Source organism: Oratosquilla oratoria, chromosome 23 (genome assembly GCF_046742065.1).
Source record: "Oratosquilla oratoria isolate Oo_2021 chromosome 23, ASM4674206v1, whole genome shotgun sequence".
NCBI lineage: Eukaryota > Metazoa > Arthropoda > Malacostraca > Stomatopoda > Squillidae > Oratosquilla > Oratosquilla oratoria.
In genome coordinates, this window is record NC_134799.1 from 1172773 (window position 1) to 1194858 (window position 22086).

A 22086-nucleotide genomic window follows, 5' to 3' on the forward strand; every position below is an offset into this window, starting at 1 on the left:
GTAAAAAATGAGAACAGAACAGAGTCAAAGAGAAATTCTATTGGAGAGTCGTGGATATGAAAGTGAGGAAATGGTTCATAGTAGAGAAAAACAGAAGGAAAACTGAAAACTGGATGGAGGTAACAGAAAATTTAAAGTGTTATTCACAAATATAGATGACTTAATAACAGGCTTGAATGAACTGAATGATTGCCTAGAGGAAAAAGAACTGGACATAATGGGAATTGTAGACAAAATTTGTGAATGACACTATTAATATTCTTATAACACCATCCTGTTTTCTGTTTACCTTCTGTTTTCTCTCCTATGAATCGTTTCCTCACTTTCATATCCACTACTCTCCAATAGAAATTCTCTTTGTCTGACTGTTCTGTTCTCGTTTTTTTCCCTTAGCTTCGATTCTTTGTTTTTTCTTCCTTTCATCTTTATTCATCTTTTTATCCATACCTGTTTATACTGATCACTTTCTGCTAGTTTCCCTGTTTTTGGTAAGACATTCTCTGCTGTTGTTTGTAACTTTAATTTAACCTTAATTGGTCTGGTCTTGTCTATACTGTATTCCCCTAGTCTATATATTTCTTAAATTTCTTTCCCTATTTCCTGTTCACTTTCTTGAAATATTTCTAATGCCTTGTTTACTTTTTCTTTCTCATCTCTTACTCTTGTAGTCCTATCAGGATTATGCTTCTCTTCCATTCGTAATATAATAATACATTTATTTTTATCTGCTAAGTCTCTTACTATTTTCTCCTTCTCTCTCATCACTTTAATAACTGTGTCCTTAGTGTGTTCCTTCATCTGTTGTTTCACTATATCTCTAAATTCAATTTTATCATCCTCCTGAATTTTTTTCCAACCACTTACCTCTTTTGCTATGGACTCTTTATTCTATTTATTATTCCTCTTTAATTCCTCATTCTCATCCTTTACTTCTTTTAACTGTCTTTTTAATTCTTCTATTTCTTTATCTAGGTTTTGGTTCTCCTTTAGTTCTTCCAATTTATCAACTCTTTGTGTAATCAGTGCAAGTTGGCTAAACTTAACCTCCCAAGATTGGTTCATTTTTGTTGGTTTTTCCTCTAGACTTGTTAATCAGGGGAGGTTGTAATCTCCTCCCTCATTAAATCCATAGAAATAATTATCTCCACTTCCTATTGAGCTGTTCTTATCTATATTTCTAATTTTAACCCCTTTACTGACTTGTTCAACTTCAGCTGTGTCATCTGCACATCTCTTGTTTACACCCCTTCTGACGTCAGGGGCCTGTTCCTCCCCTTCCTCATTTTCTTCCATTTTTCTCAATAATCCCTCCCCTTCTCCATTTTCTTCACCTTCCCACAACACCACGAGCTTCCCCCTTCCCGACTAATACAACACAGGTACTCCCTCATCGTTGAAATCCACGAAAATTGCATTTTTTCCCATAGTTCCAATCTTCGCCATCAATCTGACAATCGTGTGTGTGTGTGTGTGTGTCTACATGTGTAAATTGTACATGGCATATCTATGTATGATTTTGTTTTCAGTGCTGCCAGCACAGAAGTGTTTGTGCACTTAATTTTTGGGAGCACAAGTTACTCATGTAATCTAATGACAATAATACCAGTAATCATAAATATAATAATAATAATAATGATAATAATAAACAGCAATAAGTGTGTATAACTGAAACTAATATTTAGTACCCATTCATTGTACAGTAACGGAAAAAAAATGGTCCTCGAGTAAATAACGAATAGCCAAGGAGATTGTAACAACTGAGATGCCTGAGATTGCCAGTGAGATTGCTTCTCACTGAATGATAATAACTATATATTATCAACTAACCCTTATACTAATAACTGCTTGCCATGGAATGAGATGATTAGAACACTGTGATGCTGCCTGTATGCATAATGACTATGATGGTGGGGGTGATTGTACCTGACCTCATACCTGACTTGTATATCTATTGTAACAAGATTTATCTCAAAATCAGTGAAATGAGAAAACCTTTGCTTAGCTGCCCAATATGACAATCTATGACTAATGATCAGTGAACCACATCAAATTACACTGGATACTGCATGCTGACAAAGCCACCCAAGTCAGTATAATGTAATGGCTTGACATTTGGCTTGCTGAGTATAAAATGAGGTTTGGCAGATGAAGATAAACTGACTAAGGCTGATATGATTTACTTTATGTACGAAGATTGAATTGGTTTGAGTGTACCTGTTGTGATGTGATAATGGTCCTGATGTCCATGAAAGTGATAATGACAATGATGATGAACTGGAGTATGACTGGTTTGAGGTTCACTTGATTGCTAGACTGCTTTCTTGAGAAATCAATATAAGGAGAACACAAAATATGTCGAAAGAGACTGCGTAAGTGTTCTGAATTGCTGATGGCTACTACAAATGAATGGGCTAAATTACTAACTAATTCTAACTGTGAGGTAATCTAGGGTATAATTCTCTTGTTAGTCCATTCAATGACATCTAACCTCAAAGCTTCATGCACTCCGACAGCAGGAGGCTAAATATCACCAAATAAAACCTAACTCCCCTTGCTAGCAGCCTTGTGGAGAGGGAGGGCAATGGAGTCCCAAGCCTCCAGCCAGGGGCCACACCAAAGTCTCAAAAGGTCCAATGTCACTGCACATGTCTGGGGCTTTTATCTTTATTTTCCCACCCCTTCTGATGACAAGGACCCTCTCTGGCTCTTTACCATTTTTTTTTTTTTCTTTTGCTACATTATAGGAAATAAGTTTAATATAGTAATTTCAATATTAACATTACAATGGATACATACAAGAGGCATGGTAGTGCCTGTAAGGAACAAGGAGTGTGGGTAACAGAAAGGAATTCCCCCAGACTCCTTGGCCCAACATGCGTCCACTTCACTACAGCAGCTCCTTCTGCTTCTTTTATCTTGCCTCTTCCCTCCAAGGGTCTCTCTCACAAATGGGGCCCTTCTGCAATAGGATTGCTTCCAGCTAAGAAAATTTCTTCTATCTTGATGGTTCTTCTGTATCCTTCAACACATTACAGGAGCACTGCTGCTTTGCTGCTCCAAACAATGAACCCTTGCCCCATATACTTGTTTACCATGGCATGATTTTCTTTGCTACTTTTCCTGGTCGCAATCTTCTTTTAAGGAAAAGAGAGCCTGGTCATGCCACATCCTGTGCCATTAGTGCCACAAGGCAGTGAAGGCTAGAGGCCATGGGGAGCACAATTTGCCACATGTCATGAGGTATGTACAACTGGAGTGGGCCTCAGCCAAACTCCTTCAGTAGCTGCTTGACCACTATCAACAGTTAATGCTCGTCTTCGGAGAGTGAAGAAAAAAAAGCACCATTAGTTTCACAAATAAACCACATAAAATAAGCCCATAGTAGTTTTTACAGGCTTGAATGCTATTTTTGTGGTGTGGGGTAGTGTGTGTATGTACAACAGGAGGTGTGGGGCAGAGCGGTAACAGGGTGGCCACTGAACAGGATCCTGAGTTGATGTAAAGGAGGCAACACCCAGCCTGTCCCTAGCAGTCTGCCTTCCAGCACCCAGCCAGGAATCTCCAGCCTGTTCCCTTAACTATTCCAAAAGTTGCTGACATATTCTACTCCCTGACTGAGTTCTGGGCAGCAGCTGTGAGATGGTGGCTGCAGTTTCTCTTGCCTGAGTTATTGAGTTGAGCTTCAAGCTGTGAGTTGTACAGCTTGTCCACAACCCCACTTGCCAAGACCACAGTCTCTTAACAGTTCGGTACCACATTTTCACGGTAGTCTTTGTCAATGAGACACACACTAAAATGCATATTCAAATGATACTTGTATCCCCACAAAAGAGTGCAAATCCCACCTTTACAGTAACGAAGCCTCCAGTAATTTCAGGTAATCTTTCACATTGACAGTTCTTGTGTATCCATCCAGAAAACCAATGGAGCTCCTTCATATCTGAGTGAGATAATAGCAGAATATTTTATCTTGAACAACACCAATCCCTGCCCAGTCAACTTGAGCCTCTGACCTTTACCACTTCTCTTTAGCAAACATTGAATTCACTTCTGGTATGTGGAAATCAATACCCAGCAATGCACATACCCTAATTCTTCGTGATTGCACTTTGAGTAAATTATGAGGCGGAAGACTTGACCCTATACTCACACCGAGTCTGTGTGTGTGATAAAGAAAACATTGGTGACCTTAGCATCTTAATCATGGTTCTGTTCTACTCTTGTATCTATACAATTCTTTAACACTAAGACCATCAGTTACATTGCCTATAATTTAAATCATTCTTCTTATTCTTGTAATAACCATTTCTACATCCATTTTAGTGTTCAATATTGTTTTCTTCTGTTATGACCATTTTTTTTTCTCTCTTCTAAAGAGTACTCTTCCCAAACTTTCAATAAATGTTTCCACATACTGTACATTTAAGGTCTTTTATTCACTGCTCCAAACTTGTCCCTTCTGACTGCTTAATTCAACAATATTCCTTACAAATTTCTTCTGTTGGTCCTTCAGTTTAAGTTTATAAGAGGCTGTTGGGACTGGGCAGGGAAATGTGTGAAATAAATGTTGGAGTGTGTGGTCCCGTTCCCCCGTTCCTTCCGTGACAGTGACCCGTTACACAGCATTGCAAGGAGTAGCGGGAGCAGGGTTGGGGATGGGGCAGCTTTGACACAGGTACTCGACCAGGTACTCAAACACCAATCAAGGGCCTGCAAAAAAGAAAAGAAAAGGAAAAAAAAAGGGGAAAAAAAGAAAAGAAAAGAAAAAGAAAAGAAAAGAAAAAAATCATGTCAAGTAATTTTATCACTATATCTGTCATCATACTCAACATTTGTCAAAGCAGTTAGTTCTAAATGGTCAAGAGTACTTAATAAAATAATGATAAAAATAAATAGATAAATAAGTATATATTAGGTTATCTACACAGAAAACAGAGAGCACTTTATACTATACTGTCCTACACTCACTCCAGACAGCTCCACGAAATCTCTTTGAGTGACTTTTGGGCTGATTTGGTGGCCGTAGCCAGTTTCCTTGGGGGGGTGCAGGTCCCCTACAAGAGAGAACCAGACTGACCAATATCTACATTCATGCATTTTAACGACACAATCTCAGGCTGGAATGCAACATTTTCTTACAATCCTATCTGTACACCTGTCCACTCACTAATCCTGTCATTCCTCACTTTTGTCATATCTTGTAACTCCATCCATAGTCCTTAAGCACCTCATTTCCATTGCCTCCACTATTCCTTCCACTCTTGCATTCATCACCCATGCCTCATCATAACAGCCAGCTTCTCAAAACACTACTTTTTTTAACAGATGAATAATTTTATAGTTAAACAGGCCTTTTAATAAAGAACTGATGACATTCTGACTATATCATTAAAGCCATCATCATCAATTGTCAGCATGTGCTAACAAGCATGTTGTTTCACTGCAAGCTACTGTCCAGCCAACTTTTCCACTCCAAGCAACTCTCAACAGGTTTGATTAACTTGTCCCAGCCATGAATTCTGTGGGCATCCCTTTAGTCTCCTCCATTAAAGAGTTGTCTCTTGTGGAAACAACCATGTGAGTGGGATCAACATCAGAGAAACGTACCACATGTCCACATAGCTAGAATTGACATTTATGAATTGTCAGTAACAGACCCAAAATGAGTCTCACAGTACAGTCTCTGGTTTGATACAAAATTATTCCAATAATACCCCATGATTCACTGAAGGCACTTAGTACCAAAGACATTGAGATGCCACTTCAAATCAACATTCAATGTCCATGTCTCATAGCCATAGAGCACAACAGGGAGCACAAGTGACTTAAAGACTCGGATCTTAGTCCTGCATATATATTGACAACAACACATGCTCTGGTTGAGTGTGTCCTTTAACACCATGGGCAATGTCAATCCTTTGAAATATTTCCTGACATGACCCACCAGTGTTATGCACTACACTACCAAGGTATGTGACACTTTCCAAGATTTAAATGCCCTAGCCATGTGTATGGGCAGACTGAACTGTGTCACCCAGTAAGCCCCCAAACACATGAACCTTGGTCTTGCTCCAGGAAACCTGCACTCCAAACAGTTTTGCCTCCCTGTGCAGTGACTCAAGGGACACTAGGACCTCCATTCAGCAAGAAGAACAGATGATCCGCAATAACAATGATCAACAATTCAGTAAATACCCAGTCCATGTAGGTGTTGAGAAGTGGCAAGGACACATTCTTGCCTCAATCCTGAATCAACAGGAAAGAAGCTGGACATGCCTCCTCCACACTTTACAGTATTCTCTGTCCCACAGTCCCTCACAAGTCAATAATTCTCACAGGAAATTCATGGATCCCCAGAAGATCCTTGAACACTGCACAACGCACAAAGACAAACACTTTCAATCGACTAAGCCGCAAGAAACTCCTGTTGAAATTCATGTCAGTGCTTCACAAAAACATGAATCATTATTTTCTGATCAGATGTTGACTTATCTGGTGTAAACCTTGAATGTTCAGGCCTCTGAAACTTTAGCAGACATGAATGAACTAGTGTAAGTAACAGATGGGCAAGCACCACACCACGCACACTGAGCAGCATACTACTATGGTAGTTGTTGCAGTCCTGCCAGTCCCCTTTCCCCTTCCAGATAGGAATGACCAGACCCTTTTTCCAATCAGAGTGAATGGTACTAGAATGTCACAGTAGGCAGTACTGCATGCAACCCCCAAATCATGGGCTCATCTCCAGCTTTCTGCAAATCTGCACTTACATTGTAGATGCCAGCTGTCTTTCCACCCTTCAAATTACAGCTTCTGTGACCTTATCAAGGAGAGCAGAGATGTGTCTATATTAGTGAACCAGCAACTGCCATCCGAACACCTGTGAGGGAAAGCTGTTCATTTGGAGGGTCACCCATGAGCAATTGTTCAAAGTATTTGGCAAAGGGATTGCACCCCTCTTCACCTGATACTAACTGCCCAACAACTGTTTGGACTAAGCTCCTCTAGGTCACAGATATGGAGACAAATTTCTTCAGGTCTCAATAAGCAGGCCAGAGTTCATTTGCATTAAAACGCCCCTCAACATCTTCAGTAATTCCCCTGATGTACCTTTCTTTATCCTTCTTCATGACAGCTCTAGTCCCGAGTTTCCAAATCCTGTATTGGTCCAAGTTCCCATCCATTCTAGCAGCATGGCCCAAATGTATATTCTCCAGTGACACCACACTACTCCTTGACCTTGAAAGCTCTCCAATGCACTCTTCAGTGGCTTTAAGAATTTCGTGTTTAACCCCTTCCATACGGTGACGCCTACGTTGGCGTCATGAGGAGCAAGTGGGTACGCAAGGATGCCGATGTCGGCGTCTTGATTATACATATTGTAGTTGTACCTGCGTGACCCCCATACTCTGTAAACTGGCTTCATCATATTTTCTATGGTTATCAAAATTCATGGGTGAAAGAGAACGAGCAATACAGCAGTAACTTTATTTTTTATAATGCGCGTATTATGACGCAACATCGTACGTCTGGCAGCTAATGCTGCCCGCGAGATTTTGGCCCACATTGAAGGGGTTAAAAATTTCATATTTAAAGGTTTCCTACAATTCCTCATGGTCCTCGAGACTGCCAAGTACTTTACACTGATCAGAGATTGCTACTACATACTTCTTGGCACACACATCTTCCCTGAGTTCTTCCAGATGAAAGACATGGGTGGGTTAAATCTCAGGATTCTCCTGGATTTGATATGCAGTCCGAGTGTTGCAACCACAAATCTATGATCAATTCCAAAGAATTCTGCCCTCTGATAAACTCTACAGTTCTGTAGGATCTTCCAATAAGTACTAACAAGTATCTTATCAATTTCCTTGACCATTTCTATGGCATTGCTATATCAAGTCCATTGGTGTGGGTCTTGTCTCTGGCACCAAGAATCCCCAATCCTCAAGTCATCCAAACTTTACAAGAGTCAGGAGAGAACTGTTAATGGTCCTTGTTCCAGAACCATTGAGGCCAAAACATATTTCATAGCCAGCTCTGTTGGTGCCAGTAATTGCATTGAAGTTGTCTAAAACTTGTGTGTCTTGTGGCAGTCACTGGTTAACCATAGTCAAGCTTGGCATAGAATATTTTCTCAAAGATTGTATCCCTCAATAGGAGTACACACTGCAAGGAGATGAACCCCAAGGTGTGCTTCAGCCTCACCAGCATCACACACTCATCAACTGTAGTACCCTTTAGAAGAGCATGCTGTAGTCGGCTAGTTATGCCTAAAGCCTCTCACAAGGTGCGCCCCATCTGTGTGGCCTGACCAGAAGTTGGTGTAACCCACACTACTTATCACTCCACTTCCTGGTCTTCTCTCTTCTGAGAGATCCACTACATCCAATCTAAGCTTCCTAAACTCCTCCAATATAAAGGGTAGTCAATCGTTCTTGTTAAGAGCAAGAATGTTCCAGGTGCCCACACAGTGAACCCATTGGAGGTTCACTACAGGCCTGGCTTAACCCCTTCAATACGATGACGCCTACATAGGCATCATGAGGAGCTAGTGGGTACGCGAGGATACCGATGTCGGCGTCTTGATAATATTTTTTGTAGTCGTACCTGCGTGACCCCCATACTCTGTAAACTGGCTTCATCATATTTTCTATGGTTATCAAAATTCACTGGTGAAAGAGAACACGCTATATAAGCGGTACTTCATTTTATTTTTTATAATGCGAGTATTATGACGCAACATCGCACATCTGGCAGCTAATGCTGCCTGCGAGATTTTGGCCTGTAGTGAAGGGGTTAACATGTTTGTCCCTCATCTGAAACAATCTGGCAACCCATACAGCTTGGTGATTTTTACAGGGGCAGGTTGCAAAAGCCTGCCCACACCATAAATGTCAAATATGGTTGCCATGCGCATACATCAATGATTCACCCTCCCACACCCCCACCCACCAAGCTTAACGAGGGGAGGCTAGGAACTGGAAATACATATTAACCCAATAGTCCCAAGGGTTATGGGAGAGTATACACACACACACCACCTTGACATTGGGGGAGACAGCTTGTGTGGTGTTGGCCTTGGCAGTAGCTGCTGGACTTAGGGTGTGCCTAACCCAAACATTCAAGTCAGGCAGCTCTGTGAATTTAGCTCTCTTAGCTAAGAAGGGCCACCCATCTTGGCCTGAATAAAGGACCAAAGAGACATGTTCCACCTAAGTACAGCCACAACACTGTGACATCACTCAGCCTCCAGGTCTCTAATCTCCAAGCCCTGCAGGTTTGCTACGTATGGCAAATATGTGGGTTAGTGACCCATAAAGGATCACTGCCCATTAAGTTCATAATGACATCAGTTAAAGCAATTCATACTGATTGCTAGTATTTAATTAGTAGTGTGCAACTAAGGTAATTAACACTACCACAAACATGATCATAACAGCCAACATCTTGAAACAGTTTTCCCATTGGTGAATAATTCAACAGTTCAATAGTAAGGTTATATATATTAATATATGCAGCAATTTATTCAATATAGCAGCACCCAAAGTGCTTTAACTATGTCAATCACAGATAAAAATTAGATTGGGCAAAACTAAGTCGCATTAAACAAAATATAATTAGCTGTATTAAAAATTAACATCAGTCAACTTATCTAAACACTGCTTTTTTCAGTTAAATAATTCTACAGTTAAACAAGGCCTTTAATGAAGTACTGTAAACTAACAGAACATGATCTGAAGTGCTTACACCATGTTGACCATGGATAAATAATCAATAGTGCAAGTGAGGCATACATCAAACCAGTATTTATTAGTAGCATCTCATAGGAACATGATAAAAAAGCCAACTCATCTAAACACCACATAGCTGAATAATTTTATAGTTAAGTTGAACTTTTAGTACAGAAATGAGCAAGTTTTCACTGCATTATCAAAACAGTTGGCATAATCCAAGGGCAAACATAATTTTCTTCAAATATTTCAAAATTATGGCATCTGAAGTGTTTCAACCATATTGGTCTATTAATATTTCATTAGTAGTGTATCAATAATAACACACTATCAAAACAGTATGTAATTAGCAGTATAAAAAGAAACATTATCATGATGCCAAACTTAACAAACAAAACTACTTTCTTCATCATTCAATAATTTTACAGTACAATGGGCCTTTTGGAACTGATCACAAGCACCTGATGTTGTCCTGCAAGAACTATTTGTAAATTGTGATTACTGTAGTTTCCTTCCAATGATAAAACATCACATAGCTACTGATTTTAGTACGTTTATTTTCTTGTTGATTTCCACGGTGAGCTCTTTGATAATTAATAGACATACCTTAGTTGTATTATACGGGAAGGGAGCTATGCTCGTGGTGACCCATCTTTGTATCTTTCAGCATCAAGTTTTTTCTTAAAATCTTGAATAGGGTTTGCACACACTGTTTCTTAATTTAGATTATTCAGTGTGGGAAGTTTTTTTTTCACACTTTCTTAATTTAGTTTATTCAGTGTGGGAATTTTTTTTTTTTTTAACTCCAAGCGGTGACTCAATTATACTTATACCTAAGCATCTTTTAGTTGGTTCTTTTTCCTGATATCCTTCATTTTTTCCTTCCATTTTTGTAAATGATCGTAAAAAAAAATAATGTAAGCATCTTTAAGTTGGTTCTTTTTCCTTATATCCTTCATTTTTTCCTTCCATTTTTGTAAATGATCGTAAAAAAAAAAAAAAAATGATACAAAGACAGTTACATTGTCGGTCACTCAAGCTAAGCAACTCCCTTCTCGTTTTGTGTAAACATCTAGGTAAGGGTTGGTTGGTTCCAAAATCGTTTGTCGGTGAATCGCTAGTTAGCAGTCCGGAGCATGTTCTCAATACAGGTAAACGTCGACTTACGATGGCATTAGGTTTCGATAGAGCCATCGTAAGACGATCTCATCGTAAGTCGATCCCCACTCTGTTCCGTGGTCACTGTACCTAGCCTACCTGTATATTAACCACCAGAGATACTGAATATAGCCTATTAAACATGTACAGTAGTTTATTTAATTATTTTCATCCTTTTTACCATATTCAAACACTATAATATGTATTTTCAGTACGGAACTTAAATCTCGCGGGCAGCAGCCAATGCCAGCCGTACGACGTGACGTAATAATACTCGCATCATAAAATATAGTCACCGCTTATATCGATCGTTCTCTCTTTCACCCGCGAATTTTGAAAACCACAGAGAATGAATCATTTGAGAGAATGTAAAAACACAGGGGCGACTACAATAAATATAATCAAGACGCCGATATGGCAGCGTCGCGAATCCACTTGCTCCTCATGACGCCTACGTGTGCGGCACCGTATGGAAGGGGTTAAATTATCATATCGTCGTCGTCGTCATCGTAAAGTCGAACAATCGTAAGTCGCGGCCATCGTAAGTCGACGTTTACCTGTATGTCTTGCTTCGATCGCTGCCCATGTATGGGTTGAAGGTCATGCGAGTATCAAAAGCGAGGTCTACGATTTTTTTTATTCTTTTCTAATGGAAGGATTTGGCCATTCATTTTATGAGAGGATTGTTATTATTTGTATCATTATCATTATTATTTTTCTTTACTTCATGGTTGTCTGAAGTAATTATCTGATGATTTCTGTGAGGAAATCCTTGACTCTATTCATCCTAAGTCATTGTTCTAACTTGGAGGTATGTTTAGGAGTCCTCAGATCATCCACTCATGCGAGGGCCATGTTGGCATGGAGAGATCACATATGAAGAAGTTAAAAGTGCAGGTGATGGCATAACACCTTGAGGATTCCAATGTGCAGTCTTTTAATCCAGAAAATTGTGTTCATTTGGGTTACTCTGCACTATCTACCAGCGGAAAGATTTGTTAGCCATTTCTTGTCATCGTTGTGGATTTCGGTCTCCACAATGATAATTCTGGATTGTGCCTGAGAATGTGATCACATGCTTTATTTCTAATGCCACCATCGCTGTTCTTAAATCCTTCTAAAACTTATGTGATATTTGTGGGAGTGGACAGATTAGCCGAGCTTCTTTCTGCAATTAATCTTTCATTCATCTTGGTTGTAGTGTCAGAAGCTAAGTTTTCTGATAATTTGTTTGATTCTAATAAAGGGCTGCTATGGTGTGCCTGTGACTGTACGCTGCTGGTCCAGATTAAGAATGAGGCTAGGAAGGAGGTTTGATGAATTTGCAGCAATCACCAAGAAACCCAGGATTCTTTGCTGAACTCATAGCAGTACACCATTTCCCACCTCAGTACAGAGATATGGCCTTGGGAGGCTGGTACTTGGTCACTAGATAAGTCCCACAAACTCATCATACTACTTTCCAACAATGCTCCCTTACTTTATAAATTATATCTATCACCCTCCCCCAACATAACGAGGTTACTGCTCTCCTACACCTACAATTAACCAGACACAAAGACCAATTTCACATGCCCTACATGTACAAAACTATGCACACACACACACACACCAAACACAATACATGCCACTTTTGGTTCCATCTCACGTACTCTACACTCAAAGCCGTACAAAAAGAACTGGATCTGCATTTATCACACAAAACATTTACCCAAAAACACACCAACACAAAAACATACTCTAGACTACAAATAAACATTGACATAATCTCAAACAAACACACACACAGCTGCATTTCCTGCATGAATATAGCATTTACAAAGCTCATCCAAGAAACAAAAATGACACCACATTTTACACTACTTATATTCACTATTACATAATAATAGGGGAAGACAATACACTAAACAATGGTTGACTCCAACACTGACACAAAACATAAAAAAATGAGAGGTAATATAACCTCAATCAAATAAAAAATAAAGAAAAATTATATCATAAAAATTATTTACATACTACCCACTCCATCAACTTTTCACGGTATCCCTAAACTCCAATATCATACCTTGCTAATACCACATACTGGCAAGATCTGAAACAACAGCAACTAATCTGGCTTAACAACACAAACAGCATACTAAAAAGGACATAAAATACTAAAACAACTCCCTAACCTAAACCTAATAAATTCCAGCAACCACTCCATAAGATTTCTTCAACATATTCAATAATCAACATCCTGACATAACAATGTGCTCACCCTCCCTCCACTTATGAAACCATACAATACCTCCCCTCAGACCACTTCCCAATGTAGGTTACTATAAAACTAGATGAGAAAATAGGATCTGCATACAAGAAAACATTCACAAACTACAAAAAATCAAATTGGCAAGACTACACTGCAAGCTAATAGAAAAAATACAACTCCATAGCAAAGAGAAATAAATTAAAAACCAAACATGGTCAAACATAATCAAATTTCTGTGACAAAAAGACTGTACAATACTGCAAGTAGCAATATTCTCACCCATGTTCTCCTCACAAATTATGTACCAGCACCAGAATCACACCTACAACCAATACACTCACCTATGCAGATGATTTGACAATTATAACCCAGCCATGAAACACCAAAATAGCAGCTATGAGTACCCAAGCCTACTTTGACACACAATAGCAATGGATCAGAGATAATAGAAAGGAATCCTCACTCTTCTACAAAGAATTCATAAGAAACACTTTTGACAAGTTTTCTATACCATGGTTCCTAACAATCAGCAAAACATAAGACACTCTACACAAAATAAATAAAAGAGTAACAATAGGTTGTCCTAAAACCACCCCAGTAGGACACCTGTACAAACTAAAATTGTCATTGCAGAGTATCACATGACAATGATAGTTACACAATTCTATGCTACAGCCCTCCCCCCACTCAATCTCATTATATTACACAGCAATAACAGCTCAAAGTAAAATTTCAACATCCCTACAGCTTACTACTCAAACATATACAACATTTTACCACCTACACAACACAATACATCCACACATTCACAACCTGATCCTGAAACAAGCTCTTAAGACACACCATCAAATTCAATACTTCAACAAAACTCCTTGACATCAGCCCCACCCAAAAATCCCTCCCATGAGAAGCAAGAACCACACAAACAACTGCAATCATACATCATCCAGCTCTAAGACAGTGCCAACACAGAATAAGCTTAACCACAGAATCAAACTGCCCTAGCCACTCAGATGACACTGAAGACTTCATCCTACAATACCCCATACTAACATTATATATATATATATATATATACATATATATATATACATATATATATATACATATATATATATACATATATATATATACATATATATATATACATATATATATATACATATATATATATACATATATATATATACATATATATATACATATATATATACATATATATGTATATATATATATGTATACATATATGTATATATATGTATATGTATATATGTGTATATATATATATATATATATACATATATATATATATATATATATATATATATATATATATATATATATACATATATATATATGAAGTGGGTGGGAAGAGGAAAGACTGGAGTCTCATTCCAAGTTTTATTCTTGCCTAGTTTTGCCCCCCCAAAAAATCAAAAGAATATGCTACTGGGCTAGAAGTGGCATATATATACGCATGCATACCTTTCCAAGTGTAAAGGAACCCATATGTTACAATGACAGAGGAATTAATTAAATGGTAGTCGAAATTAGTAATAAATTAATAACAATTTGCCAAGAAAACAAAAAATGTGCCAAACAAATTTCATTCTTATACTATTTTTCTTTTGTCATTATTATTTCCTTTCTTTTCTAATAATACTATTTTCCTTGTGAAATTGTTAATTATTTATTACTAATTTCCACTACCATCTAAATAATTTCTCTGTCATTGTAACATACGAGCTCCTTTACACTCGGAAAGATATGCACACATATGTATACGCCACTTCTAGCCTGTGGCAATATTCTTTTGAAAAAGGCTTGTAGCAAAACTAGTCAAGAATAAAATTCAGAATAAGACTCCAGTCTTTCCTCATCCAACCCACTTCAACTTGTCAGAATGTCTCAACATATAAACATATGTACTGTATGCATGTGTGTGTGTGTATTTACCTAGTTGTATTTACCTAGTTGTATTTTACGGGAAGGGGAGCTATGCTCGTGGGGTCCCGTCTTCATATCTCATTTTATCTAAACTATTTTTAAATTCATGTATTGTTTTTGCACACACCACTTTCTCATCTAACTTGTTCCAACTGTCTATTGCTCTGTGAGGAAAGCTGTTCTTTTTAAAATCTCTTCTATAGCTGTCTTTTTTTATTTTCTTTCCGTGTCCTCTTGTATTTCTGTCATCCCATTTTATCAGATTCTCTCTATCAGTAATTTCTATGCCTTTCATGATTCTGTAAATAGCTATCAAATCTCCTCTCTCTCTTCTTTGCTCTAGTGTCTGTAGTTTAAGTTTTTGTAGTCTCTCTTCATATGATAGTTTTGAGAGTGTTGGTGCCAGTTTTGTAATTGCTCTTTGTATTCTTTCAAGTTTTTTTATACATTTTTTTGTACTTGGTGACCATATCGTTGCTGCATATTCCAATCTTGGTCTTATCAGGGTGATTAGGATTTTCCTCACCATTTCTTCATCCAGGTATGTAAATGCCACTTTGATTGTTCTTATTAAATTATAAGTTTCTCCAAAAATCTTATTTATATGCTTCTCAGGTGACATATTATTCATAACAATGACTCCCAGTTCCTTCTCATTTTCTACTTTTTTTATTCCTTCTTTTCCCAAATTATATGATCCTGTTATTCTGTTTTTGCTTTTTCCAAATTCCATTATACTACACTTTTTTGTATTGAACTCCATCTCCCACTTCCTACTCCATTCTTGTACTTTATTTAGATCTCTCTGTAGTGATTCACAATCTTCTTCAGTTTTCACTCTTTTCAGTAATTTTGCATCATCTGCAAAGAAGCTCATATAGCTTTCAATTCCTTCATCCATATCATTAATATATATAGCAAACATTATTGGGGCCAGAACTGTTCCCTGCGGGACACCGCTTATTACTTCATTCCATTTTGAGTGCTGATCTCTTATCACTACTCTCATTTTTCTTTCTTGCAAAAAGTCTTCCATCCAATTTAGCAATTTACCTTGTATTCCTCCTTCATATTCTAATTTCTTAAGCAACTTCTTATGTGGTACTTTGTCAAAAGCTTTTTTTAGGTCTAGAAATGCACAATCAGCCCATCCATCTCTTTCTTGTATTATATCTATTAGCCTTGAATAGAAACATATTAAATTGGTGACGCATGATCGTCCTTGTCTGAATCCAAATTGCCTTGGATTTAGTACGTTGTTTTTTTCCAAGTATTTTACCCATCTACTTTTGATAATTCTTTCACATATTTTTGCTATTGTACTTGTTAGAGAGACTGGTCTATAGTTGGTAGGTTCTTCTTTATTTCCTCCTTTATATATAGGTACTATATTTGCTTTTTTCCAATCTTCTGGAACTTTTCCTTCTTTTAAGGAACTGCTTATTATGCTATGTATTTTGTCTGCCAGTTCATTCCTGCATTCTTTCAGAATCCAGTTTGCTATTTCATCTGGCCCATGCGATTTTCTGACATCAAAATTACCCAAGTGTGTCAATATTTCATTCTTTGTTACTTCTATTTCTTCCATAGGGGGGACTTTTTCCTTCCACTCAATCTCTTCAGGTTGTATATTTTCCCTTGTAAACACTGATTTAAAATGTTTGTTCATAATTTCTGCCATTTCCATTTCCTCAGTGTATTCAACTCCTCCTTGTCTTAATTTCTCTAAGTCTTGTTTGTTTTTCAGTTTATTGTTTACAAATCTGTAGAATAGTTTTGGTTGATCTTTACACTTTTCTATAACATCTTTTTCATATTTTCTTTTTTTCTCTCTGCACTTTTGTACATATTCATTTCTATAACCAGTATATATTTTCCATTTTTCAGGTCTTCTGTCTTTTTTCCATCTGGTCCAGGCTTTGTCTCTTTTGTCCTTTAACTCCCTACAACTTTTGTTGTACCAGCATTTTACATATTCTTTTTCTTGTTTTTGTCTTGGGACATACTTTTCCACTCCTTTTTTGTAAATTTTTGTCAAAATATTCCATTTCTCTTCCACTGTTGTTTCTTCTTTGTATATTTCTTCCCAGTTTTCTTGTTGGAAGAATTCTCTTATTTTATCAAAGTTTGTTTTTTCATACATCATTCTTCCTTTTCTATATTGTTCATTTCTTTTCATATATTTTTCTTCATTAAGTTCCAGTTCAATCAATATGTGGTCACTTTTACCTATTGGTGTTTTATATTCAATCTTGTCCACTATTCTAGGTTCAGATGTAATTATTAAGTCTAGCCTCGATGGTTCTTCTTCATTTCTATACCTAGTGTTCTCTTGTATCCATTGTGTCATTGAATGGTCAGTAATCATCTCAAGTAGAGCATTTCCCCATGAGTCATCACCACTCTTTACTGTCATTTCTTCCCAGCAGATTTCTTTGCAATTAAAGTCGCCCATCATAACTATTCTTCCTCCGTCTTCCATTATTTTAGTTAATGCTATCTTTGTGTCCTCTAACATACTTTTATGTTCACTCTCCTCCCATGAGGCTGTTTTCGGAGGCACATAACTGATCACAAATTTTTCTCTTCTTATCTCGGTCTTCCACTTCTATCATAATCATCTCTACTGTATTCTTTCCATATATGACACCTTTCACGTTTATATCCTTCTTAGTCAGGAACATAACTCCACCCCCTTGTTTTTTCTCTCTGTTTCTAATCCAATAATTGTATGTATCATGTCCTACACTGTTGGGTGGTAGTGGGCCTTTTAATTTTGTTTCTACAATTCCCATTATGTCCGGTTCTTTTTCTTTCAAATAATCATTCAGTTCATTCAATCCTGTTATCAATCCATCTATATTTGTGTAAGACACTCTTAGTTTTCTGCCACTTCCATTGTATTCTCTGTTTCCCTTATGTTTTTCTTTAGTATGTCGAACTGCTTTATTTTCATGTTCACTACTCTCCAATAGAATCTCTCTTTCTCTGACTCCGTTCTTTCCTCGTTTTTTGCCTTAGCTTCAATTCTTTTCTGCTTTTCTGCCTCTCTTTCCTCCTTATTCATTTCTCTTTTTATCCATACCTTTTTATATTGATCATTTGTTGCTAGTTTCCCTGTCTTGGATAGAATTTTCTCTGCTGTTGTTTGTGACCTGAATTTAATCTTAATTGGTCTGGTCTTATCTGTACTATATTTTCAGAGTCTGAATTTTTCCTCAATTTCCTTTATAATTTCTGGTTCATCTTCCTGGACTAATTTTAATAAACTGCTTACTCTTTCATTTTCCTCCTTGATTCTTGCAGTTCTATCTGGGTTATGTTTCTCTTCCATTCCTAATATAATTATACATTTCTTTTTGTCAGCTAATTCTCTTACTATATTCTCCTTCTGTCTCATCACTTTAATAACTGAGTCTTCATTATGTTCTTTCAATTGCTGTTTGACTATGTCAGTGAATGAAACCTTATTCCCTTCTTGAGTTATTCTCCAATTTTTAGCTTCTGTAGCTAGTTTCTCTCTGTTTTCATTACTATTCTTCTTCAATTTCTCATTCTCCTCCTTTACATTTCCTAACTGTCTTTTTAGGTCCTCTATTTCTTCAGTTAAGTTTCTGTTAGCCTTCTCTAGTTGTTCCAACCTTTCAATTCTTTGAAAAATGGAGTCTACGTTACCTAACTTACGCTCCAAGTCCTCGATCACCTTATCAACTCTCTCCTCTAGTCTTATCAGTCGGGGGGGGGGGGGTTGTGTCCCCCCCACCCTCTTTAAATCCCTGGAACATATTCTCGTCACTTTCTTCTGTATTGCTCCTCTCTATACTTCTAATCTTTACATTTTTATTAGACATTTGATCCTCGCTAAGTCTTTTGTTTACCTTCCGCTTGTCTGGCTGGTCAAAGTCTACTCCCTCCTCATTTCCTTCCATTTCCCTCAGTAATCCCTCCCCTTTTCCTCTTTCCCTACGTTCCCACTACTCCACGAGCAATTTCCCCCCCACCCTGCAAAAACACTAGGCACTTCTCTTTGCGTTGGGATCCACAGACTTCACTTTTCTTCAGAACGTCTTCTAAGCCGTCCATTCGTTGAAGTGTGTATTTACCTAGTTGTATTTACCTAGTTGTATTTTACGGGAAGGGGAGCTATGCTCGTGGGGTCCCGTCTTCATATCTCATTTTATCTAAACTATTTTTAAATTCATGTATTGATTTTGCACACACCACTTTCTCATCTAACTTGTTCCAACTGTCTATTGCTCTGTGAGGAAAGCTGTTCTTTTTAAAATCTCTTCTATAGCTGTCTTTTTTTATTTTCTTTCCGTGTCCTCTTGTATTTCTGTCATCCCATTTTATCAGATTCTCTCTATCAGTAATTTCTATGCCTTTCATGATTCTGTAAATAGCTATCAAATCTCCTCTCTCTCTTCTTTGCTCTAGTGTCTGTAGTTTAAGTTTTTGTAGTCTCTCTTCATATGATAGTTTTGAGAGTGTTGGTGCCAGTTTTGTAATTGCTCTTTGTATTCTTTCAAGTTTTTTTATACATTTTTTTGTACTTGGTGACCATATCGTTGCTGCATATTCCAATCTTGGTCTTATCAGGGTGATTAGGATTTTCCTCACCATTTCTTCATCCAGGTATGTAAATGCCACTTTGATTGTTCTTATTAAATTATAAGTTTCTCCAAAAATCTTATTTATATGTTTCTCAGGTGACATATTATTCATAACAATGACTCCCAGGTCCTTCTCATTTTCTACTTTTTTTATTCCTTCTTCTCCCAAATTATATGATCCTGTTATTCTGTTTTTGCTTTTTCCAAATTCCATTATACTACACTTTTTTGTATTGAACTCCATCTCCCACTTCCTACTCCATTCTTGTACTTTATTTAGATCTCTCTGTAGTGATTCACAATCTTCTTCAGTTTTCACTCTTTTCAGTAATTTTGCATCATCTGCAAAGAAGCTCATATAGCTTTCAATTCCTTCATCCATATCATTAATATATATAGCAAACATTATTGGGGCCAGAACTGTTCCCTGCGGGACACCGCTTATTACTTCATTCCATTTTGAGTGCTGATCTCTTATCACTACTCTCATTTTTCTTTCTTGCAAAAAGTCTTCCATCCAATTTAGCAATTTACCTTGTATTCCTCCTTCATATTCTAATTTCTTAAGCAACTTCTTATGTGGTACTTTGTCAAAAGCTTTTTTTAGGTCTAGAAATGCACAATCAGCCCATCCATCTCTTTCTTGTATTATATCTATTAGCCTTGAATAGAAACATATTAAATTGGTGACGCATGATCGTCCTTGTCTGAATCCAAATTGCCTTGGGTTTAGTACGTTGTTTTTTTCCAAGTATTTTACCCATCTACTTTTGATAATTCTTTCACATATTTTTGCTATTGTACTTGTTAGAGAGACTGGTCTATAGTTGGTAGGTTCTTCTTTATTTCCTCCTTTATATATAGGTACTATATTTGCTTTTTTCCAATCTTCTGGAACTTTTCCTTCTTTTAAGGAACTGCTTATTATGCTATGTATTTTGTCTGCCAGTTCATTCCTGCATTCTTTCAGAATCCAGTTTGCTATTTCATCTGGCCCATGCGATTTTCTGACATCAAAATTACCCAAGTGTGTCAATATTTCATTCTTTGTTACTTCTATTTCTTCCATAGGGGGGACTTTTTCCTTCCACTCAATCTCTTCAGGTTGTATATTTTCCCTTGTAAACACTGATTTAAAATGTTTGTTCATAATTTCTGCCATTTCCATTTCCTCAGTGTATTCAACTCCTCCTTGTCTTAATTTCTCTAAGTCTTGTTTGTTTTTCAGTTTATTGTTTACAAATCTGTAGAATAGTTTTGGTTGATCTTTACACTTTTCTATAACATCTTTTTCATATTTTCTTTTTTCCTCTCTGCACTTTTGTACATATTCATTTCTATAACCAGTATATATTTTCCATTTTTCAGGTCTTGTCTTTTTTCCATCTGTTCCAGGCTTTGTCTCTATTGTCCTTTAACTCCCTACAACTTTTGTTGTACCAGCATTTTACATATTCTTTTTCTTGTTTTTGTCTTGGGACATACTTTTCCACTCCTTTTTTGTAAATTTTTGTCAAAATATTCCATTTCTCTTCCACTGTTGTCTCTTCTTTGTATATTTCTTCCCAGTTTTCTTGTTGGAAGAATTCTCTTATTTTATCAAAGTTTGTTTTTTCATACATCATTCTTCCTTTTCTATATTGTTCATTTCTTTTCATATATTTTTCTTCATTAAGTTCCAGTTCAATCAATATGTGGTCACTTTTACCTATTGGTGTTTTATATTCAATCTTATCTACTATTCTAGGTTCAGATGTAATTATTAAGTCTAGCCTCGATGGTTCTTCTTCATTTCTATACCTAGTGTTCTCTTGTATCCATTGTGTCATTGAATGGTCAGTAATCATCTCAAGTAGAGCATTTCCCCATGAGTCATCACCACTCTTTACTGTCATTTCTTCCCAGCAGATTTCTTTGCAATTAAAGTCGCCCATCATAACTATTCTTCCTCCGTCTTCCATTATTTTAGTTAATGCTATCTTTGTGTCCTCTAACATACTTTTATGTTCACTCTCCTCCCATGAGGCTGTTTTCGGAGGCACATAATTGATCACAAATTTTCTGCTCTTCTTATCTCGGTCTTCCACTTCTATCATAATCATCTCTACTGTATTCATTCAATATATGACACCTTTCACGTTTATATCCCTCTTAGTCAGGAACATAACTCCACCCCCTTGTTTTTTCTCTCTGTTTCTAATCCAATAATTGTATGTATCATGTCCTACACTGTTGGGTGGTAGTGGGCCTTTTAATTTTGTTTCTACAATTCCCATTATGTCCGGTTCTTTTTCTTTCAAATAATCATTCAGTTCATTCAATCCTGTTATCAATCCATCTATATTTGTGTAAGACACTCTTAGTTTTCTGCCACTTCCATTGT

General features: G+C 37.1%; 1 protein-coding gene across 18 annotated transcripts in view; it reads right to left on the bottom strand.

Moving 5' to 3' along the window:
* Positions 1–22086, bottom strand: part of put (activin A receptor type 2 punt) — a 163707-nt gene that overhangs the window by 42188 nt on the left and 99433 nt on the right. For 6 of the 18 annotated variants that reach the window (XR_012967522.1, XR_012967521.1, XR_012967520.1 and 3 more), the window contains one exon: positions 3846–4710. The exons of 8 other annotated variants lie outside the window; for them this stretch is intronic. The gene's annotated coding sequence lies outside the window, so the exon portion shown is untranslated. Of the gene's footprint in view, positions 1–1061; positions 4711–22086 lie in introns of those variants that run through there. 4 more of the 18 variants (XR_012967523.1, XR_012967518.1, XM_076206413.1 and 1 more) reach the window with 3 other exon arrangements.